The sequence below is a fragment of the Salvelinus namaycush genome, chromosome 34 (genome assembly GCF_016432855.1).
Source record: "Salvelinus namaycush isolate Seneca chromosome 34, SaNama_1.0, whole genome shotgun sequence".
NCBI classification, from domain to species: Eukaryota; Metazoa; Chordata; class Actinopteri; order Salmoniformes; family Salmonidae; genus Salvelinus; species Salvelinus namaycush.
In genome coordinates this window covers 24200972-24223127 of record NC_052340.1, presented here as the reverse complement: position 1 = coordinate 24223127, position 22156 = coordinate 24200972, and the positions used below count along the sequence as shown (strand labels likewise).

Genomic DNA, 22156 nt, shown 5'->3' with positions numbered 1-22156 from the left:
CAGAAGGCTCCCCAATTGCGTCACACCATCCATAATGCGCCGCTGACCACATTTTCGGATCAAGCATAAATTAGCTCTTATTCTGGACAGATTTTGACAAGTGAGCCCTCTCGCTTCGGATTTTCCTCTTTGCTGAAACTAAATCACTGGAGAAAGCAGTGAGCAAAACAGCTCCCCTCTATATGTAGCCCATGTATCTGATGCCGTCTGGCCAGAAACAGTATGACATGCAATACTCCTTTGGTGCAGACAGCATCAGATACATGGTCTACACATACTGAGACAGAGGGGCACCGTTTCGCAAGCTCGGGTGCCTGAACATAGATTGAGTCTTTCTGTCGGTGCGCGTAAAATAAATTATTAATATTTCTGTATTTTATTTGTACGGGAAAGAAGGTTACGGTAGGCCGGGCCAGGCCCTTAAGGCCGGCCCATAACGCCGGACCTGGGGGGGAAAGAAGTAATACCATCTACCAGACTTTATGCATAACTAATATGATCTGTCTGGAATGTTTTAAAATCCATGCCTTTTAAGATGCGTTTTCAGAGTTTCCTTTAAAGAAAATCTCTTCCCACACTTGGACCACTGGTGAGGTTTCTCACCCGTGTGAATTAACATGTATTTTATTTTCCCTGAGAATGACAATGTTTTGTGCACAGGGTGCAGGGGTATGGACACTCCCCTGTGTGAAATCTTTGTACATGAATCTGAACATGGCATGCTGCTTTGAAACCCCTTCCACAACGTTCACAGATGTAGGGTCATTCTCCTGTGTGTGTGATCATGTATGCAGCATTAGTTCTCCTGAGCTAAGGAATGCCTTACCACAGATGCTACATAAATAGTTTTTCTCCCCTGAATGCATGTGTCTAGCTAGATGTTGAACAGATGTCTTCCCACAAATGGTGCAAGAGTAGGGACTCTCCACAGTGTGTGTGTGTACATGCATTTTGAGTCAATATGCACACATCACAATGGTCTTTCCCCTGTGTGAGCTCGCTGATGTCTTTTGAGATCTAATCTGGTCGAGAATCTTCTCTCACACTGGTTACAACAGAATGGAAATGTGTGAATTCTTATGTTTTTCCAGGGAGTTGAGGTTTTGGTAAACATTCCCACAATGAGGGCAACAATGTTATCGGGTCTCTAGGGTATAATTTTTGTGCTTGAGGGAAGGTTTTCCGTCCCATATTCTTCAGAGTGTTGACACTTCCGTTCATCCCCTTGGTGCCTAGTCCGTACTACTGATGAAGTAGTTTTGTGCTGCGTGTGGGACAGGAATTATCATTCCCAGATTCTTTAGAGTTGAGATGCTTCCAGTTCTTCCTTTGGTGCCTAGTGCTGATACGCTGGGGGAGTTTTGTGCTGCTTGAGGAAAGGTGCTTTCAGTCCCAGATTCTTTAGAGCATAGACGCTTCCTGTCCTCACCGCCATGCCTAATCCTGATGTGCTGGTGGAGTTTTACCATAATATGAGAGAATGTGCAGAGGGAGCAGGCAAGGACCTGGGATAACATGTCACTATTCAAACCTGCAATGCCAAAATTAGGAGGGCAGATTGCTTAAGATGTCCAGATGAATGAATTATCATTTGAGAAAGCAATTTTGAGTAACACTACATTTAACAACTTGCTGACTACCAGGTATTTACTTACAAAGTACATAAACAAAAGATAAGCATTGATGTTATTTGGCAAAGAACACAAGGATGTACCAATTGTTATCAAGAATTTACCGATTCTGTTCATTTCCAAGTTGCTAATTACGATATGGAACCAATTGTTAAGTAATTTCATTTTAAATACCAGATAAATAACAGTGATAATAATGCTGTAAAATGAAGTCAAATATTTTAGCAATTACCTGAATTTCCATGCCGTTGCTGGGTACTGGGATACACGGACCAGAATTCTCTGCAGTCTTCCTTTTCCCAGTCCTCTTCAGTCTGCATATCTTTTTCCTCCTCTCTGACCCCATTAGATTGTCCTTCTCTCTCTTCTCCATCTCCTGCTCTCTCTGTCCCATTCTTGAAGCATTTATCTCCATCTGAGCATGACCTCATTTTGTCAGAGCTGGCCTGCTCCGAGCTAATGACAACTCTTATTGTTGGAGGGAGGAACAGGATGGTATCTGCAGTGTAGTAAGATAAATAACCTAGGAAAGACAGAACATACTGATCCAGTAAGTTACACTCTTGCCATACATTGTCTTCCACTACATACCAGACTTGAACATACTCAGTAACAAATACATAATTCTGGATGGAGACTTACTCTTTTTCAGGTTTCCATGATGCTGGTGGTGCTACATAAATTTGTAATCGATTACATTTCAGTGTTTTTCAATGCTTTAGATTTGCAATTGAATTCAACACTGTGTATCATTGGTATTGTTCCTTCTCTGCATGCCAGAGCCTTGCGCATTGGGTAGATGTTTTCCTTCAACTCACCATAGTCCTCAGTCCAACATTATTTTTAAACAGTGTACAGCACTCAATACGTTTTAAAATATTTTTTTCCCTCTCTTTTTTCTCCCCAATTTCGTGGTATCCAATTGGTAGTCACAGTCTTGTCCCATCGCTGCAACTCCCATACGGACTCGGGAGAGGCGAAGGAAGCCAGGCGCACCAATGTGTCGGAGGAAACACCGTACACCTGGCGATTGTGTCAGTGTGCATTGGAGTCGCTAGAGCGTGATGGGACAAGAACATCCCTGCTGGCCTAACCCGGACGACGTTGGGCACAGCTAGCACTGCGCCACTTGGGAGGCACCTCAATACTTAAACTGAATGGGCACTGATGTTTCAATCTGTACCTGTCTGAAGTCTGGTACAGGTAGCAGCTCCTCCAATCTGGAGAGGAACTCCCACACCAGTACCTGCAGTGCTGTGTCATACTGAGGGCCATAATGTACTGGGAACACCTCCTGAAAAATAGACAATTTAACACACAATAAGTCCGGTGGCAAGTATTTTCTTCAGCATGGCTTTCGTGGATCATTTTTAATGTGGAAAAGTCTGCAATCATCTCCTGTTAATGTGACAATTAACAATGTCAATAATAGCAACACTTGGCTTTGACGTGACTACTGTGCCAAAAAAAATGCACTTGCAGATGCATTAAATACACACCTCTCAGAAGGGTCTTCCAGCAGAGTTTGGACCAACTCCACAAAGTTAGACTGTAACCTCCAACTCATCATCATTACTCTGTCAGTAAGCATAAACAAAACAAATTACTTCAGACATGAACTCAACCTCAACATAAGGCTGAAAAAGTTCATATTTTCTTCAACTTAAAGCATAAGTTAACTTATAAACGTATTCTGTTAACAAATGGATTTGTCCAGGTGAGGCTGGATGGACAAGGTCACCGGTGCTCTCCCTGAGTCACAACTCCAGAACCAGCTGAAAATAAGGTAGACGTGTGAGAAGCAGCCCCAGGGGAAAATATATATATATTTTTTTTACATTTAATTTTACCCCCTTTTTGTGGTATCCAATTGTTAGTAGTTTCTATCTTGTCTCATCGCTGCAACTCCCGTACTGGCTCGGGAGAGACGAAGGTCGAAAGCCATGCGTCCTCCGAAACACAACCCAACCAAGCCGCACTGCTTCTTAACACAGCGCGCATCCAACCCGGAAGCCAGCCGCACCAATGTGTCGGAGGAAACACCGTGCACCTGGCGACCTTGGTTAGCGTGCACTGCGCCCGACCCGCCACAGGAGTCGCTGGTGCGCGATGAGACAAGGATATCCCTACCGGCCAAACCCTCCCTAGGCCAATTGTGCGTCGCCCCACGGACCTCCCGGTCGCGGCCGGCTGCGACGGAGCCTGGGCACGAACCCAGAGTCTCTGGTGGCACAGCTAACGCTGCGATGCAGTGCCCTAGACCACTGCGCCACCCGGGAGGCCGGGGAAAACATACTTATTGTAACTTGTAGATGCCCATACTTTATCAGAATCCTTTGCATTTCCACCTTGCTCTCAGACCCAGGAGGAGTTGGGTCCTCTGCCTGGAACTCAGCAGCTCTGGAACCATCTCTGTCGCCAAAGTCACAAACTCCTCCAGTTTCCCATAATGCTTTACAATATGCTGCCGAGCCACTTGCCACCTGAATGCTGACATCAGGCGTAATGGTGGAGCAAGGAGACACAGCGAGGACAGCTTTAAACCGGGAACTACAGTGGGAAACACAAACAAGAAAATATCATAGCGTAAAAGCCAATGACATATTGGAAATACTGTAGGCGAGTTATAAAAAAAAATGTATCCAGAAAAACATTAGGAAACTAGCTACTTAACTAGCCAGTCACCATTGTGAAAGCCCTCACACAAACTACAAAAATGTACACAGTAAAAGTTAACTTACCAGTCTTCTGCTCCTGGAAAGGAATAAGCCTGAGTTTTTGATATGCGAGTGAGGACTCTATCGATGACGACAAAAAAACGCTTTCTTCAAGATAGATGGAACCACTCATCTTGTCATCCTTGAGGTTTCTTTATTCCTGTTTCAGATGTTTTTACTTTTCTCTGCATTGCTTTAATGTCTGGTTAAATCCTAGTGCAGCAAACTCTGAAAGAAATTGGGCATAGACATGCTTGTTTTTATAGGCGAGAAGCTGCTCTTGAACACTCATCTGCCCAGAGTTTTAATGCATGGATCTCCTGAGACATTCAGCTGTATGCCGATTTTAATGTGAAAGAACCACATCAGTTGAAAGCAATCAGAAACTGGTAAACAATATTAGCTAGCAAGTTTATTGTACAGTTTATGAAAAATGTGTACTAGATAAGTGTTTTTCAAATTCAGGCTATTACTGGCCAGTCCCTCAGATGGTTAGCAGACATTAACTTAGTTAGCTAGTAGTAGTAAGCTAGTTTCTATCCAAGCAATCTACCAAGGAACACATTTTGCTAATCCCTGGTACAAAAAAGGTCGAGAAAGACTGTACTAAATTACTTACAATAAGGTTCCTGTTTTACAGGGGAATCCGGTTGAGTCGGCTCCAGCAGCACAGTAGCTGAATTTATCATCTCAGACCCTGAAGATCCTGGTTGGTGACCAACGACCTCATCAGGTGTCTAACTGGATGAAGATTGGTCTGTTGAAGCAACAGCTCAATTGACAGTACTCACATAATCAATATTAACTACCAAGCTTGTGGTAACAGGACAAGTTACTGTGTAAAAAAAAATGTGTACGAGAGACCGTATGAGAGAACCTACCAGAATTCTCTATTTCTTGCGGGGAATCAGATTTAGTAGACTACAAAAGCTTTGCATCTGAATTTATCACCCCAATCTCCTAAGTACTTGGTTGGTGACAGAGGACACTATCAACGATGGCAATCCATCTTTCTCCACGATGGTTGGAACCACTCTTGTTATTGTCATCCTTGGGGTTTTTTGTATCCCTGTTTCAGCTTTTTTAGTTTGTCTCTGCATTGCTTCAACATCCTCGTAAATCCTATGGCGGCGAGCTCTGAACCCAATTTGGCATAGACATGCTCGTTTTTATAGGAGAAAAGCTGCTTCTGGACACTACCAGCTGCCCAGAGTTAAGTCCCAGAGTTAACCTCCTAAGACGACCAGTGGCATATTCCTCTGTGAAAGAACAGCATAAGTTGAAGCAGTCAGAAACTTGTAATCAATATTAGCTAGCAAGCTAACAGTACAGTTTATGAAAAATGTGAACTAGATAAGTGTTTCTCAACTTCTGGCCATTACTGGCCGGTCCCTCAGATGATTAGAACTTACAAAATCCGTTCTAATCCATTCCACAAAGGGGAGCGCCAAATCTTGCCTGTCCCTGGTACAATATATATTTTTTTTTTTACTTCGTACTAGATGATGTACCATAATCTTCAGAGGAAACAGTCAACTCCAACAGCTTAGAAGCTGAAGTTCTCACCCCAGACCCTGAAGTTTGTGGAAGTTCATCAGGTGTCCAACTGGATGATGATTTGTCTGGAAAAGCACCAGATCAGATAAAAGCACTCACACAAACAAACAAACAACCGCCGGCTATTTCTGACCAGTGTGCTGTTAAGCTGCATTGCCAACAACCTTGTCATAATAAAGTTCTCTATATCCTTTGTTATGTAGGCAATCATGTTTAACATTTACAATATGGTCTATTTATGTGTATTCATGGTTAACAGTTCCCTTTGTTGTTTAATGTGCCTGTATGCGCTTGGGTGGGGACTGTTTTGGAGCAACTTGCACCTTTTGGTGATCTCGGGTTTCCCAGAAGTAAATTATTGTGAAATTTGGTCAGCTTCCTTATTTACTTCTGGGTCCAAACGTGTTAACAATTGAGAGTTGTGTTGTGCCAAAGAGGAAGTAGTCTCCACCCTTGCAAAAGGAAACTCTCAGACAAAGCCCCACCCCTTCCACACACTGCTTTAAACAGGGGAGAAAGACTCCCCCCTTTCATTGAAGTTCAAGGCCGACCGCAGAACTGCAGGCATTGTTTGCAGAAAAAAGGATCCCCATTATACCGAATAGGAAAATGGCAATCTTCATGGTCTATTTGTGAATAAAAATAGAACAAAATCAAAGACAATCATGGTACCAATAATTGCTTCTATTACACCAGATGTATGTATGTCTTTGAAACAATTCTTTTAAAATTGCACACAGAAGAAGTTATAATTTAGCTGCTGATTGCAGCCTGCAGTACCCCAGTCTGCCTTCAACTCGAGTTACTCAATGAGAGGAGGCAGCACTGAGCTAGCCTGCAACATTACTTCCTGAAGTAGTTGAAACTGCGAATTTGAGCTGTGCCGAGTATTCGGACAAAATGAGTATCAAAACGGATATGGGCAATTTTCTGGATACGATTATGATCAGAGTATTTTTTTGTGATTATTCATGAACAAAAAATAAGTGTGCCAGCACACATCCTTTTAATTTCAGTCAGTCTTGTGCAAGGTTCTACGTGGTCTATATCAGTGGTTCCCAAACTGTGGGGTGCAGGATCCCCCCCATTTTTACTCAGTCCGGCTTTCAACTGACTCTTGAAAGTTGTAATAGTAAAATGCACAAGCTGCAATTTCGAAATTGGGTAATCCATCATCACTTTTCCTCTTGTTATGTCAGTCAAGGCATACCTTTGAGAGATATGTATAACTTGTCAGAAATGTTTAAGACCGGTTTGAAAAGGCTGCATGAACTTTCAGCCTGTTTTGGTGGGATGGCGTTTTGGCCTGCCTGGTGACACCATCAGGTGCTAAATTTGTTAATAGACCAATAAAAAGGGTTCCAAACCTCTATGCCAATAACAGCTAGTTTTCCCCTACCCACTCAGATCAAAATTCTTGCTTGAGAAATAGTTTTTTGCTAAGAAGGTATTTTTGTTTATTTTTGACCATTTTAATTCAACTATCACAGTGAGGTACTTAATTGTTACCCAGAAATGTTTTATTTAACTAGGCAAGTCAGTTAAGAAAAATTCTTATTTACAATGACGGCCTACACCGGCCTAACCCGGACGACGCTGGGCCAATTGTTCGCCGCCCTATGGGACTCCCAATCACGGCAGTTGTGACACAGCCTGGAATCAAACCGGGGTCTGTAATGCTTTAGACCGCTGCGCCACTCAGGAGCTCAATATCAAAATGTTTTGATATTGAGATAAAAAAGGCTGCATTGGACTTTTAACTTTTTTGCTGTAACCAAGAGCCATTGGGAATACCAAAGAGATTGAGACCTAATCCCTTTCATCTTTGGGAAAACTCTTATTTTGAAGGATTTGGGAAGAACAACGTGAGCCGGAAGTGATTTGTGATTCTTCTTTCTGACCTGGAGGCTTCAATAGGTGGGCTATCTCGGCCCACTTTTATCACAGATGAAACAATGAGACCGCTATTTCACCGGATGTATGAATGTGGAGCATCCGTTTGGAGTTTCCACTCACTACCACATATGGTAGTGAGAGGAAGCCCAGTGGCCGGCAGTGGGAGAAGATGGAACGAGATGGATTTTGGCCGACATTCTGCTAATTTACTCATCAATTAAACATTTGATCTCAATACAGTTTTCTGTTCCCGAAAGTACAATATGTTACGAACAGAGTGGACTAAGTTTGGTAAACTTGACCCATGGCCAAAGTTTTTAAAAAATTGCGTTGTTTAGAAGGCGTATTGAGTTATTGCTCACGCGCACTTCAGAGTAGGCGTTCCCCAACGGAGATATGCAAATGACCTGCCAATAGGATCACGCTTGCTTCTGCCTACCTCATTGCTTGTTCTGCCCACTATTGCTTATTTGTTCCCATTTGAAACGACAGGCTGTGGTCTATCTTGGTTTAGTTATACACATCTTTGCATTATCCGAACCGTGCTAGGCAGACTATTGTGAAAAGGGTATTCTATAAACTTCTACAAATAGCAAATAAATAACCATGGAAAACAAAAAATCCCTGTCCTGTGCATGTCAATGGACACCTGAGGAGGTAGTGGCATTGTTAACACGCTGGGCAGACGAGAGTGTTCAAGAGCAGCTTCTCTCCGCAGTGAGAAACGAGAGAGTCTTTATCAAACTTAGTTCAGAGCTTGATGCCTTAGGCTTCATCAAAACATCGACACAGTGCAGGTGGAAAATAAAGAAGCTGAAACAGGAATACAAAAAAATCAAGGACGACAAAAACAAGAATGCCTCCACCTGTCTTAGAAGAAGATGGTTTGCCATCATGGATAGTGTCCTCGGTCACCAACCAAGTGGTACCTTATTGGAGTCTGGCTTGGTAATGAATTCTCAAAATATTTTGGAGTCCACGCCTGATGCCCCACCAGAGGAGGAAGATCCCGGTAATTTAGACTGATGTCCCTTTTCCAAAGTAGGGTTGTACACCAGGCTGTATATAAACACTGGATTGCTAATACTATGTATTGGCCATTGAGAAGCTTTGAATCCACCGGTCGGCCATATTGGCACTCCCCAGTAGGAGCAGACCTCTATATAGGATTTAATGGAATTCTACAGTATTTCAATTAAGTGTTTCAAGGACAGAATTACATGTATTTAAGTATTTTTTTGTTCTAGTGGACAGTAACATTAGTAATATATACTTTAAGGAAAATGTTTTAATTTAATTTATTAAATCAAATTGTATTTGTCACATGCGTTGAATACAACAGTGAAATGCTTACTTACAACTAACAATACAGTTAAGAAAATACAAAAAAAAGTGAAGAATAACAAATGATTAAAGAGCAAGCAGTAAATAACAATAGCGGGGCTATATACAGGGGGTACTGGTACAGAGTCAATGTACGGGGGCACCGGTGTCAATGTAATTGAGGTAATATGTACGTGTAGGTAGAGTTATTAAAGTGACTATGCATAGATAATAACAGAGTAACAGCAGCGTAGAAGAGGGTGAGGGGGCTATGCAAATAGTCTGGGTTGCCATTTGATTATTATTTGCATGCTTAGCACACAATCTAATTTAAAAGTATGCATTAAGGTGTCTGTAATTAAATCCATGTGGAAAAAACGAATGTAGACAATAAATGCATTTTTATAGCTTCCAAAATATATTTTTACAATGTGGAGGAGTGCCAAGATGGAGGCACGGTGGCTTCAACACAGCGCCCACTATAACTGGTCTAGTGTGTGTATATATATATAAACCATTGGTTTACACTGTCACTTGGCCTGTATTTCCACCCCTGGAGGCCAGGCAAAAAAGTATTGGGCCATGGCCTATTTTTCATCATGCCAACACCAATGTGACTTTCCATGCGTTTCCCACAGTGGAGGCTGGTGGGACGAGCTATAGGAGAACGGGCTGATTGGAATGGGTGGATTGGAGTCTGTGATTTCCATATGTTTGATACCATTCCAGCCATTACTCCTCCCACCAGCCTCCACTGGTTTCCAAGTGTTATAAACTAAGTAACATTAGATAATGGTGAATGGTGTTTCCATAGCTAAATCTAGTTGCAAGTGTAGGTTAACACTGCGTATGTTAGCAATATACAGCTCTGCCCAGAGGCCCAGGCTTTTGTGGTGCAGTCTGTTAGGTGCTCGTATCTGCACTGTAAAAGCCATGATGCAGCTCTCTTCTTTCCCGCTACATTGACAGCAGCGGTGGGAATGAAACAGCTTGTGCCACAGGCTAAGCCCAGGCCTCTGGGCAGAGGCAGTACAGTACAAAGCTCTCACATACCGTGTTACACAATCTTTGCTAGTTATTATGTCCCTGTTTGTGTGAGTACTCATGTTATCTGGTGCTTCCACAGACAAGTCACCATCCAGTTGGATGCCTGATGAGGTCCACAGTCTCTTTAGTCACCATTCAGGAACTTCAGGGTCTGGCGGGATAAATTCAGCTTCTAGGCTGTTGGAGTCGGCTGATTCCCCACAAAAAGCGGAAGATTATGGTAAGCTCAAACACTGATCCATTACATTTTTAGTAGGCCTAAATGGCCTATGACCTTACTGGATAACATTTATCTGCCTTTTCTTGTGTCCTTCAACTGATCTGGTGCATTCACAGATGAATCTCCATTCCGCTGGACGCCTGAGGAGGTCCATGCATTGTTAACACTCTGGGCAGACAGGAGTGTTCAGGAGCAGCTTCTCTCATCAGTGAGAAACGAGAGAGTCTTTACCAAACTTAGTTCAGAGCTCGCAGCCCTGGGATTTAACAGGTCGTCAAAGAGGTGCAGAGAGAAAATAAAAAAGCTGAAACAAGAGTATCATAAAATCAAAGACAACAATAAGAAGAGGAGCTACAACCGCCGTAGAGAAAGATGGTTTGCCATCATGGATAGTGTCCTCCGTCACCAACCAAGTACTTTGGTAATAGATTCAGATGGAAATATTTTGGAGTCAACTCAACCTGATTCCCCACAAGAAGTCAAAGATTCTGGTAAGTTAAGCTGCCTAGTACAGCATCAACACCAGTGACATTTTTAAAACACTAAATTGGCCTGCGACTGAAAGCTCGGAAGTTGATATTCTTTGTCAACTTATCTGTTGCTTCCCCAGACAAATCTCCATCCAGTTGGACACCTGACGAGGTCCATGGTTTCCTTGGTCACCGACTAGGAACCTCAGCTACTATGATGAATTCACCTACTATGCTGTTGGAGTCGACTGATTCCCCTCTAGAAGCAGAACATTATGGTAAGTCATCTAGTGATGTCTTTCTGAACCTTTTTTACGGACTCAATGTCTGCTAACCATCTGAGGGACCAGACAGTAAAATAGTCAATGAGAAACACAAACAACAAAAACATAAACGCAACATGTAAAGTGTTGGTCCCATGTGCTGAAATAATAGATCCCAGTAATTTTCCATATGCACAAAAAGCTTATTTCTCTCAAATTTGATCAACAAACTTGTTTGCCAAGATTTTCCACACACCTGAGAGGTGTGTCATATCAATAAGCTGATTAAACAGCATGGTCGTTACACAGGTGCACCTTGTGCTGGGGACAATAAAATGCACCGTTTTGTGCTGGGGACAATGGCCACTCTAAAATGTGCAGTTTTCAAATAAAATGTTATGTCACATACACATATTAAGCAAATGTTATTGCAGGTGTAGCGAAATGCTTGTGTTCCTAGCTCCAACAGTGCAGTAGTATCTAACAATTCACAACAATACACACAAGTAAAAGGATGGAATTAAGAAATATACAGTACCAGTCAAAAGTTTGGACACACCTACTCATTCAAGGGTATTTCTATATTTTTACTATTTTCTACATTGTAGAATAATAGTTTAGATACAAACTATGAAATATCAGTTATGGAATCATGTAGTAACCAAAAAGGTGTTAAACAAATCAAAATATATTTGAGTTCTTCAAAGTAACCACCCTTTGCCTTGATGACAGCTTTGCGCACTCTTGGCATTCTCTCAACCAGCTTCACCTGGAATGCTTTTCCAACAGTCTTGAAGGAGTTCCCACATATGCTGAACACTTGTTGGCTGCTTTTCCTTCACTCTGCGGTCCAACTCATCCCAAACCATCTCAGTTGGGTTGAGGTCGGGTGATTGCGGAGGCCAAGTCATCTGATGCAGCCCTCCATCACACTCCTCCTTGGTCAAATAGCCCTTACACAGCCCGGAGGTGTGTTGGGTCATTGTCCTGTTGAAAAACAAATGATAGTCCCACTAAGCCCAAACCAGATGGGATGGCATATCACTGCAGAATGCTGTGGTAGCCATGCTGGTTAAGTGTGCTTTGAACTATAAATAAATCACAATGTCACAAGCAAAGCACCATCACACCACCTCCATGCTTCACGGTGGGAACCACACATGCGGAGATCATCCGTTCACCTACTCTGCGTCTCACAAAGACACGGCGGTTGGAACTAAGAATCTCAAATTTGAACTCATCAGACCAAAGGACAGATTTTCACCGGTCTAATGCCCATTGCTCGTGTTTCTTGGCCCAAGCAAGTGTCTTCTTCTTATTGGTGTCCTTCAGTAGTGGTTTCTTTGCAGCAATTTGACCATGAAGGCCTGATTCACGCAGTCTCCTCTGAACAGTTGATGTTAAGATGTCTGTTATTTTAACTTATTTGGGCTGCAATTTCTGAGGCGGGTAAATCGAATGAACGTGTCCTCTGCAGGAGAGGTAACTCTGGGTCTTCCTTTACTGTGGAAGTCCTCATGAGAGACAGTTTCATCATAGCGCTTGATGGTTTTTGCGACTGCACTTAAAGAAACTTTCAAAGTTGTTAAAATTCTCCAGATCGACTGACCTAAAGTAATGATGGACTGTCATTTCTCTTTGCTTATTTGAGCTGTTCTTGCCATAATATGGACTTGGTCTTTTACCAAATAGGGCTGTCTTCTGTATACCACCCCTATCTTGTCACAACACAACTGATTGGCTCAAACTCATTAAGTAAAGAAATTCCACAAATTAATAAGGCACACCTGTTATTTGAAATGCATTCCAGGTGACTACCTCATGAAGCTGGTTGAAGGAATGCAAAGCTGTCATCAAGGTAAAGGGTGGCTACTTTGAAGAATAAAAAAAAATAAAGTATTTGTTTAACACTTCTTTGGTTACTACATGATTCCATATGTGTTATTTCATAGTTTTGATGTCTTCACTATTCTACAATGTAGAAAATAGTAAAAATAAAGAAAAACCCTTGAATGAGTATGTATGCCCAAACTTTTGACTGGTACTGTAAATATTAGATTGCTCAATGTCGGAGTGGCATTGACTAAATTCAGTGTAATAGAATACAGTATATACATATGAGATTAGTAAAGCAGTATGTAAACATTACTAAAGTGACCAGTGATTTTATGTATATAGGGCAGCAGCCTCTAAGGTGCAGGGTTGAGTAACCGGGTGGTAGCTGGCTAGTGATGGCTATTTAACAGTGATGGCCTCGAGATTGAAAAACAGCTTCTGTCTCAGTCCCAGCTTTGATGCACCTGTACTTACCTGGCTTTCTGGATGATAGTGGGGTGAACAGGCCGTGGTCCGGGTGGTTGATGTCCTTGACGATCTTTTTGGCCTTCCTGTGACATTGGGTGCTGTAGGTGTTCTGGAGGGCAGGTAGTTTGCCCCCGGTGATGCGGTGGGCAGACCGTACCACCCTCTGGAGAGCTCTGCGGTTGCAGGTGGTGCAGTTGCCATACCACGCCACGCTGTGATACAGCCAGACAGGCTCAATTGTGCATCTATAAAAGTTTGAGGGAACTTCTTCAGCCTCCTGAGATTGAAGAGGCGCTGTTGCGCCTTCTTCACCTCATTGTCTATATGGGTGGACCATGACAGATCGTCAGTGATGTGTAGGCCGAGGAACTTGAAGCTTTCCACCTTCTCCACTGATGAAGGATAGGGGCGTGCACCCTCTGCTGTTTCATGAAGTCCACGATCAGCTCCTTTGTTTTGTTGACGTTGAGTGAGAGGTTATTTTCCTGGCATCACTCTCCTAAAGCCCTCACCTCCTCCCTGTAGGTTGTCTCGTCACTGTTGGTAATTAGGCCTACGACTGTTGTCTGCAAACTTGATGATTGAGTTGGAGGCGTGTGTGGCCACGCAGTCATGGGTGAACAGGGAGTACAGGAGGGGGCTGAGCAAGCACCCCTGTGGGGCACCTGTGTTGAGGATCAGCGAAGTGGAGGTGTTTTCCTTCTTTCACCACCTGGGGGCGGCCCATCAGGAAATCCAGGACCCAGTTGCACAGGGCGGGGTTCAGACCCACGGCCCCGAGCTTAATGATGAGCTTGGACGGTACTATGGTGTTGAATGCTGAGCTATAATCAAAGAACAGCTTTCTAACATAGGGGATAGGGCGATGGCAATCGCATTGTCCGTGGATCTATTGGGGCGGTAAGCAAATTGAAGTGGATCTAGGGTGTAAGGTAGTGGTGATATGATCCTTAACTAGCCTCTCAAAGCACTTCATGACAGAAGTGAGTGTTACAGGGCGATAGTCATTTAGTTCAGTTTGCTTTCTTGGGTACAGGAACAATGGTGAACATCTTGAAGCAAGTGGGGACAGCAGACTGGGTTAGGGAGAGATTGAATATGTCCATAAACACACCAGCCAGCTGGTCTGCGCTAGCTTTGAGAAGGAGAGCCCATAGTCCTTGGTAGCGGGCCGCGTCGGTGCCACTGTGTTCTCATCAAAGCGGTCGAAGGTGCTTACCTTGTCCAGAAGCAAGACGTCGGTGTCCGCGGCAAGGCTAGTTTTCCCTTTGCAGTCCGTGCTTGTCTGTAGACCCTGCCACATACGTCTTGTGTCTGAGCCGTTGAATTGCGACTCCAGTTTGTTTCTGTACTGACATTTTGCCTGTTTGATTGCCTTCTGGAGGGAATAACAACACTGTTTGTATTCTGCCATATTCCCAGTCACCTTGCCATGGTTAAATGTGGTGGTTCACGCTTTCAGTTTTGCACGAATGCTGCCATCTATCCACGGTTTCTGGTTTGGGTAGGTTTTAATAGTCACAGTGGGTACAACACCCCCTATACACTTCCTGATGAACTCAGTCACCATGTCCGTGTATACGTCAATGTTATTCTCAGAGGCTACCCGAACATATCCCAGTCCGATGATCAAAACAATCTTGAAGCATGGATTCCGATTGGTCAGACCAGTGTTGAATAGACCTTAGCACGGGTACATCCTGTTTGAGTTTCTGCCTATAAGAAGGGAGGAGCAAAATGGAGTCGTGATCAGATTTGCCGAAGGGAGGACGGGGGAGGGCCTTGTAGGCATTTTTAAAGTTGAGTAGCAGTAGTCCAATGTTTTTCCAGAGCAAGTCCTTCAGTCAATGTGTTGGTAGAACTTCGGTAGTGTTTTACTCAAATTTGCTTTGTTAAAATCCCCAGCTACAATAAATGTCGCCTCAAGATATGTGGTTTCCAGTTTGCATAAAGTCCAGTGAAGTTCTTTGAGGGCCGTCGTGGTATCGGCTTGAGGGGGGATATACGCGGCCGAGATTAACCGAAGAGAATTCTCTTGGCAGGTAATACGGCATTTGATTGAGGTATTCTAGGTCGGGTGAACAAAAGGAGTGTCTGTATGTTATCACAATCGCACAATGAGTAGTTAATCATAAAACATACACCCCTGCCTTTCTTTGTCCCGGAGAGTTCTTTATTCCTGTCTGAGCGATGTACTGAGTACCCAGCTGGCTGTATGGATGGGGACAGTATATCTCGAGAGAGCCATGTTTCTGTGAAACAGAGTATGTTACAATCCCTGATGTCTCTCTGGAAGGAGATCCTCGCCCTAAGCTTGTCTGCTTTATTGTCCAGAGACGGAACATTAGTGAGTAATATACTCGGAAGCGGTGGATGGTGTGCACGCCTACTGAGTCGGACTAGAAGTCCACTCCAAATATCTCTTCTTGGCCGGCGGTGTTTTGAAGCAGCCTCTGGGAATAAGTTCAATTGCCCTGGGGAAAGTCTTATTCCTGGTTGGAATTCTGGTAATTTACCGCTGCTCTGATATCCAAATGTTATTTCTAGTTGAATGTAATAACACCAAAAAATGTCTGGGCTAATAATGTAGGAAATAAATCACAAAAACAAAATACTGCAAAGTTGCTTAGGAGCAAGAAGCAGAGCTGCCATATCTGTTGGTGCCATTTTTTGTCACACAACACAATGCCACAGACGTCTCAAGTTTTGAGGGAGCGCACAATTGGCATGCTGACTGCAGGAATGTCCACCAGAGCATTTAATGTTAATTTCTCTACCAAGCCGCCTCCAACGTAGCTTTAGAGAATTTGGCAGTACATCCAACCGGCCTCACAACCGCAGCCCATGTGTATGGCGTCGTGTGTGTGAGCGGTTTGTTGATGTCAATGTTGTGAACAGAGTGTTCCATGGTGGCGGACAACAAATCCAATTGCATTTTATCGATAGCAATTTGAATGCACAAAAATACCGCAACGAGATCCTGAGGGTAGTTTAAAAAAAAAAAATGTTTTTATCTGTGACCAACAGATCCATATCTGTATTCCCATTCATGTGAAATACAGTTGAAGTCGGAAGTTTACATATACCTTAGCCAAATACATTTAAACTCAGTTTCACAATTCCTGACATTTAATCCTAGTGAAGATTCACTGTCTTAGGTCAGTTAGGACCACCACTTTATTAAGAATGTGAAATGTCAGAATAATAGTAGAGAATGATTTATTTCAGCTTTTATTTCTTTCATCACATTCCCAGTGGGTCAGAAGTTTATATACACTCAATTAGTATTTGATAGCATTGCCTTTAAATTGTTTAACTTGGGTCAAACGTTTCAGCTAGCCTTCTACAAGCTTCCCACAATAAGTTGGGTGAATGTTGGCTCATTCCTTCTGACAGAGCTGGTGTAACCGAGTCAGGTTTGTAGATCTCCTTGCTCGCACACGCTTTTTCAGTTCTGCCCACAAATCTTCTATGGGATTGAGGTCAGGGCTTTGATGGCCACTCCAATACTTTGACTTTGTTGTCCTTAAGCCATTTTGCCACAACTTTGGATGTATGCTTGGGGTCATTGTCCATTTGGAAGACACATTTGCGACCACGCTTTAACTTCCTGACTGATGTCTTGAGATATTGTTTCAATATATCCACATAATTTTCCTGCCTCATGATGCCATCTATATATCTATATATCTATATATCTATATATCTATATCTATTTTGTGAAGTGCACCAGTGCCTCCTGCAGCGAAGCACCCTCACAACATGATGCTGCCACCTCCGTGCTTCACGGTTGGGATGGTATTCTTCGGCTTGCAAGCCTCCCCCTTTTTCTCCAAACATAATGATGGTCATTATGGCCAAACAGTTATTTTTGTTTCGTCAGATTAGAGGACATTTCTCCAAAAAGTACGATCTTTGTCCCCATGTGCAGTTGCAAACCGTAGTCTGGCTTTTTTTTATGGCGGTTTTGGAGCAGTGGTTTCTTCCTTGCTGAGCTGCCTTTCAGGTTATGTTGACATAGGACTCATTTTACTGTGGATATAGATACTTTTGTACCTGTATCCTGCAGCATCTTCACAAGGTCCTTTGCTGTTGTTCTGGGATTGATTTGCACTTTTCGCACCAAAGTACGTTCATCTCTAGGAGACAGAACGCATCTCCTTCCTGAGCGGTATGACAGCTGCGTGGTTCCATGCTGTTTTTACTCGTGTACAATTGTTTGTACAGATGAACGTGGTACCTTCAGACGTTTGTAAGTTTCTCCCAAGGATGAACAAGACTTGTGGAGGTCTACAACTTATTTTCTGGGGTCTTGGCTGATTTATTTTGATTTTCCCATGATATTAAGCAAAGAGGCACTGGGTTTGAAGGTAGACCTTGAAATACATCCACAGGTACACCTCCAATAGGCTAATTGACATCATTTGAGTCAATCAGAAGCTTCTAAAGCCATGACATAATTTTCTGGAATTTTCCAAGCTGTTTAAAGGCACAGTCAACTTAGTGTATGTAAACTTCTGACCCACTGGAATTGTGATACAGTGAAATAATCTGTCTGTAAACAATTGTTGGAAAAATACTTGTCATGCACAAAGTAGATGTCCTAACTGACTTGCCAGAACTATAGTTTTTTAACAAGAAATTTGTGGAGTGGTTGAAAAACGAGTTTTAATGGCTCCAACCTAAGTGTATGTAAACTTCTGACTTCAACTGTACATAGATTAGGGCCTAATGAATGTATTTCAATTGACTGATTTCCTCATATGACCTGTAACTCAGTAAAATCGTTGAAATTGTTGAATGTTTTGTTTATTTTTGTAAAGTATAGTACACATTTTTGGGAAACTGTTTGAACTTGCTAGGTAACATTGTTTGCCAGTTTAAGTGCTTTTAACAGATCTGGTGCATTCACAGATGAATCTCGAGCCAGCTGGTCACCTGAGGAGGTCCATGCATTGTTAACACTCTGGGCAGATGGGAGTGTTCAGGAGCAGCTTCTCTCCACAGTGAGAAACAAGAGAGTCTTTACCAAACTTAGTTCCGAGCTCGCTGCCCTCGGATCTACGAAGACGTCTAAGCAGTGCAGAGAGAAAATAAAAAAGCTGAAACAGGAATACAAAAAAATCAAGAACGACACTAGCAAAAATAGTTCTAATATTCGTGGAACAAGATGGTTTGCCATCATGGATGCTGTCCTCAGTCAGCGAACAAGAACTTCAATGCTTTTGGAGTCGACTCAGCTTAAGTCCTTGCCAGAGGCAGAAGACTCCGGTAAATTAAGTTGTACTCTACATTCTCAAAATGTTAACTTGGCCCCTATGTTTGTGTGAGTGCTTTTAAAATGGTGCCTAGCTTCATAGATATTCACTGAAGCTGGCTAGTATCCCAAACCATAGCTAAAGACATTTTTATATCTAACCTATACAATATTTTGGGTTTAAACTGTCCTAGGATTTTATTATGTAATACATATTCTTGTTTGTGTTTCCCACTGTAGGTCCCCGTTTAACTCTCTCCTCCCTACGTCTCCTTGCTCCACCATTACGCCTGATGTCAGCATTCTTGTGGCAAGTGGCTCAGCAGCATACTGTAAAGCATTTTGTGAAACTGGAGGAGTTTGTGACTTTGGTGACAGAGGTGGTTCCAGAGCTGCTGAGTTCCAGGCAGAGGACCCAACTCCTCCTGGGTCTGAGCGCAACGGTGAGAGAGGTGCAAATGCAGAGGATTCCGATAAAACTATGGGCAGCAACTATTCGCAAATATAAACGCAACATGCAACAGTTTCAAAGATTTTACTGAGTTACAGTTCATAAGGAAATCAATCAATTGAAATAAATTAGGCTCTAATCTATGGATTTCACATGACTAAGAATACAGATATGCGTTTGTTGGTCACAGGTACCTTTAGAAAAAGGTAGGGGCGTGGATCAGAAAACCAGTCAGTATCTGGTGTGACCACCATTTGCCTCATTCAGCGTGACACATCTCCTTCGCAGAGTGGATCAGGCTGTTGATTGTGGAACGTTGGCCCACTCCTCTTCAGTATCCAGCAACTTCGCACAGCCATTGGCGGGAACTGGAACACGCTGTGGTACATGTTGATCCAGGGCATCCCAAACATGCTCAATGGGTGACATGTCTGTTGAGTATGCAGGCCATGGAAGAAATGGGACATTTTCAGCTTCCAGGAATTGTGTACAGATCCTTGCATGCTTATCATGCTGACACATGAGGTGATGGCAGCAGATAAATGGCACGACAATGGGCCTCAGGATCTTGTCACGGATCTCAGTGCATTCAAATTGCCATCGATAAAATACAATTGTGTTCGTTGTCCGTAGCTTATGCCTGCCCATACCATAAACCCACCGCCACCATGGCTGCACTCTGTTCACAACATTGACATCAGTAAACAGCTCACCCACAGAACGCCATACACACTGTCTGCCATCTGCCCGATATAGTAGAAACTGGGATTCATCTGTGAAGAGCACACTTCTCCAGCATGCCAGTGGCCATTGAAGGTGAGCATTTGCCCACTGAAGTCGGATACGACGACGATCTGCAGTCACGTCAAGACTGGTGAGGAAGCAGATGAGCTTCCCTGAGACAGATTCTGACAGTTTGTGCAGAATTTCTCTGGTTGTGCAAACACATTTATCAGCTGTCTCTAAAATGACCAGCCACATTCAGCATGCCAATTGCACACTCCCTCAACTTGAGACATCTGTGGCATTGTGTTGTGACAAAATGGTGCATTTTATTGTCCCCAGCACAAGGTGCACCTGTGTAACGATCATGCTGTTTAATCAGCTTCTTGATATGCCACACCTGTCAGGTGGAGGGGTTATTTTGGCAAAGGAGAAATGCTCACTAACAGGGATGTAACAAATTGGTGCACAACATTTGAGAGAAACAAGCTTTTTGTGCATATGGAACATTTCTGGGATCTTTTATTTCAGCTCATGCAAAATGGGACCAAAACTTTACGTTTATATTTTTGTTCAGTGTACAGTCGTGGCCAAAAGTTGAGAATGACACTAATATTAATTTTCAAAGTCTGCTGACTCAGTTTGTATGATGGCAATTTGCATATACTCCAGAATGTTATGAAGAGTGATCAGATGAATTGCAATTAATTGCAAAGTCCCTCTTTGCCATGCAAATGAACTGAATCCCCAAAAAACATTTTCACTGCATTTCAGCCCTACCACAAAAGGACCAGCTGACATGTCAGTGATTCTCTCGTTAACACAGGTATGAGTGTTGACGAGGACAAAGCTGGAGATCACTCTGTCATGCTGATTGAGTTCGAATAACAGACTGGAAGCTTCAAAAGGAGGCTGGTGCTTGGAATCATTGTTCTTCCTCTGTCAACCATGCTTACCTTCAAGGAAACACGTGCCGTCATCATTACTTTGCACAAAAAGGGCTTCACAGGCAAGGATATTGGACATAAATCAACCATTTATCGGATCATCAAGAACTTCAAGGAGAGTGGTTCAATTGTTGTGAAGAAGGCTTCAGAGCACCCAAGAAAGTCCAGAAAGCGCCAGGACCGTCTCCTAAAGTTGATTCGTGCTTCTACACCTGCATTGCTTGCTGTTTGGGGTTTTAGGCTGGGTTTCTGTACAGCACTTCGAGATATTAGCTGATGTACGAAGGGCTATATAAAATAAACTTGATTTGATTCGGCTGCAGGATCGGGGCACCACCAGTACAGAGCTTGCTCAGGAATGGCAGCAGGCAGGTGTGAGTGCATCTGCACGCACAGTCAGGCGAAGACTTTTGGAGGATGGCCTGGTGTCAAGAAGGGCAGCAAAGAAGCCATTTCTCTCCAGGAAAAACATCAGGGACAGACTGATATTCTGCAAAAGGTACAGGGATTGAACTGCTGAGGACTGGGGTAAAGTAATTTTCTCTGATGAATCCCTTTTCCGATTGTTTGGGGCATCCGGAAAAAAATATGGTCCGCAGAAGACGAGATGAGCGCTACCGTCAGTCCTGTGTCATGCCAACAGTAAAGCATCCTGAGACCCTTCATGTGTGGGGTTGCTTCTCAGCCAAGGGAGTGGGCTCACTCACAATTTTGCCTAAGAACACAGCCATGAATAAAGAATGGTACCAACACATCCTCCGAGAGCAACTTCTCCCAACCATCCAGGAACAGTTTGGTGACGAACAATGCCTTTTCCAGCATGGAGCCCCTTGCCATAAGGCAAAAGTGATAACTAAGTGGCTTGGGGAACAAGACATTGATATTTTGGGTCCATGGCCAGGAAACTCTCCACCTTAATCCCATTGAATTTGAGGTCAATCCTCAAGAAGTGGGTGGACAAACAAAACCCACAAATTCTGACAAACTCCAAGCATTGACTATGCAAGAATGGGCTGCCATCAGTCAGGATGTGGCCCAGAAGTTAATTGACAGCATGCCAGGACAGATTGCAGAGGTCTTGAAAAAGAAGGGTCAACACTGCAAATATTGACTCTTTGCATCAACTATATGTAATTGTCAATAAAAGCCTTTGACACTTATGAAATGCTTGTAATTATACTTCAGTATTCCATAGTAACATCTGACAAAAATATCTAAAGACACTGAAGCAGCAAACTTTGTGGAAATGAATGTGTCATTCTCAAAACTTTTGGCTACGACTGTAGTATGTTTTCCCCTGGTGCTACCTCACTAAGACCTCTTTTTCAGCTGGTTCTAGATTTATGTCGT

At 43.0% G+C, this 22156-nt stretch overlaps 1 long non-coding RNA gene across 1 annotated transcript; it reads right to left on the bottom strand.

Annotated features, from left to right (window-relative positions):
* Positions 1 to 3962: 3962 nt before the first annotated feature.
* Positions 3963 to 5081, bottom strand: LOC120028595. Its single transcript, XR_005473477.1, has 3 exons — positions 4968 to 5081; positions 4373 to 4576; positions 3963 to 4181 (listed from the first exon to the last, which is right to left on the bottom strand). It is a non-coding gene; the product is annotated as an uncharacterized LOC120028595 (long non-coding RNA).
* Positions 5082 to 22156: the final 17075 nt, after the last annotated feature.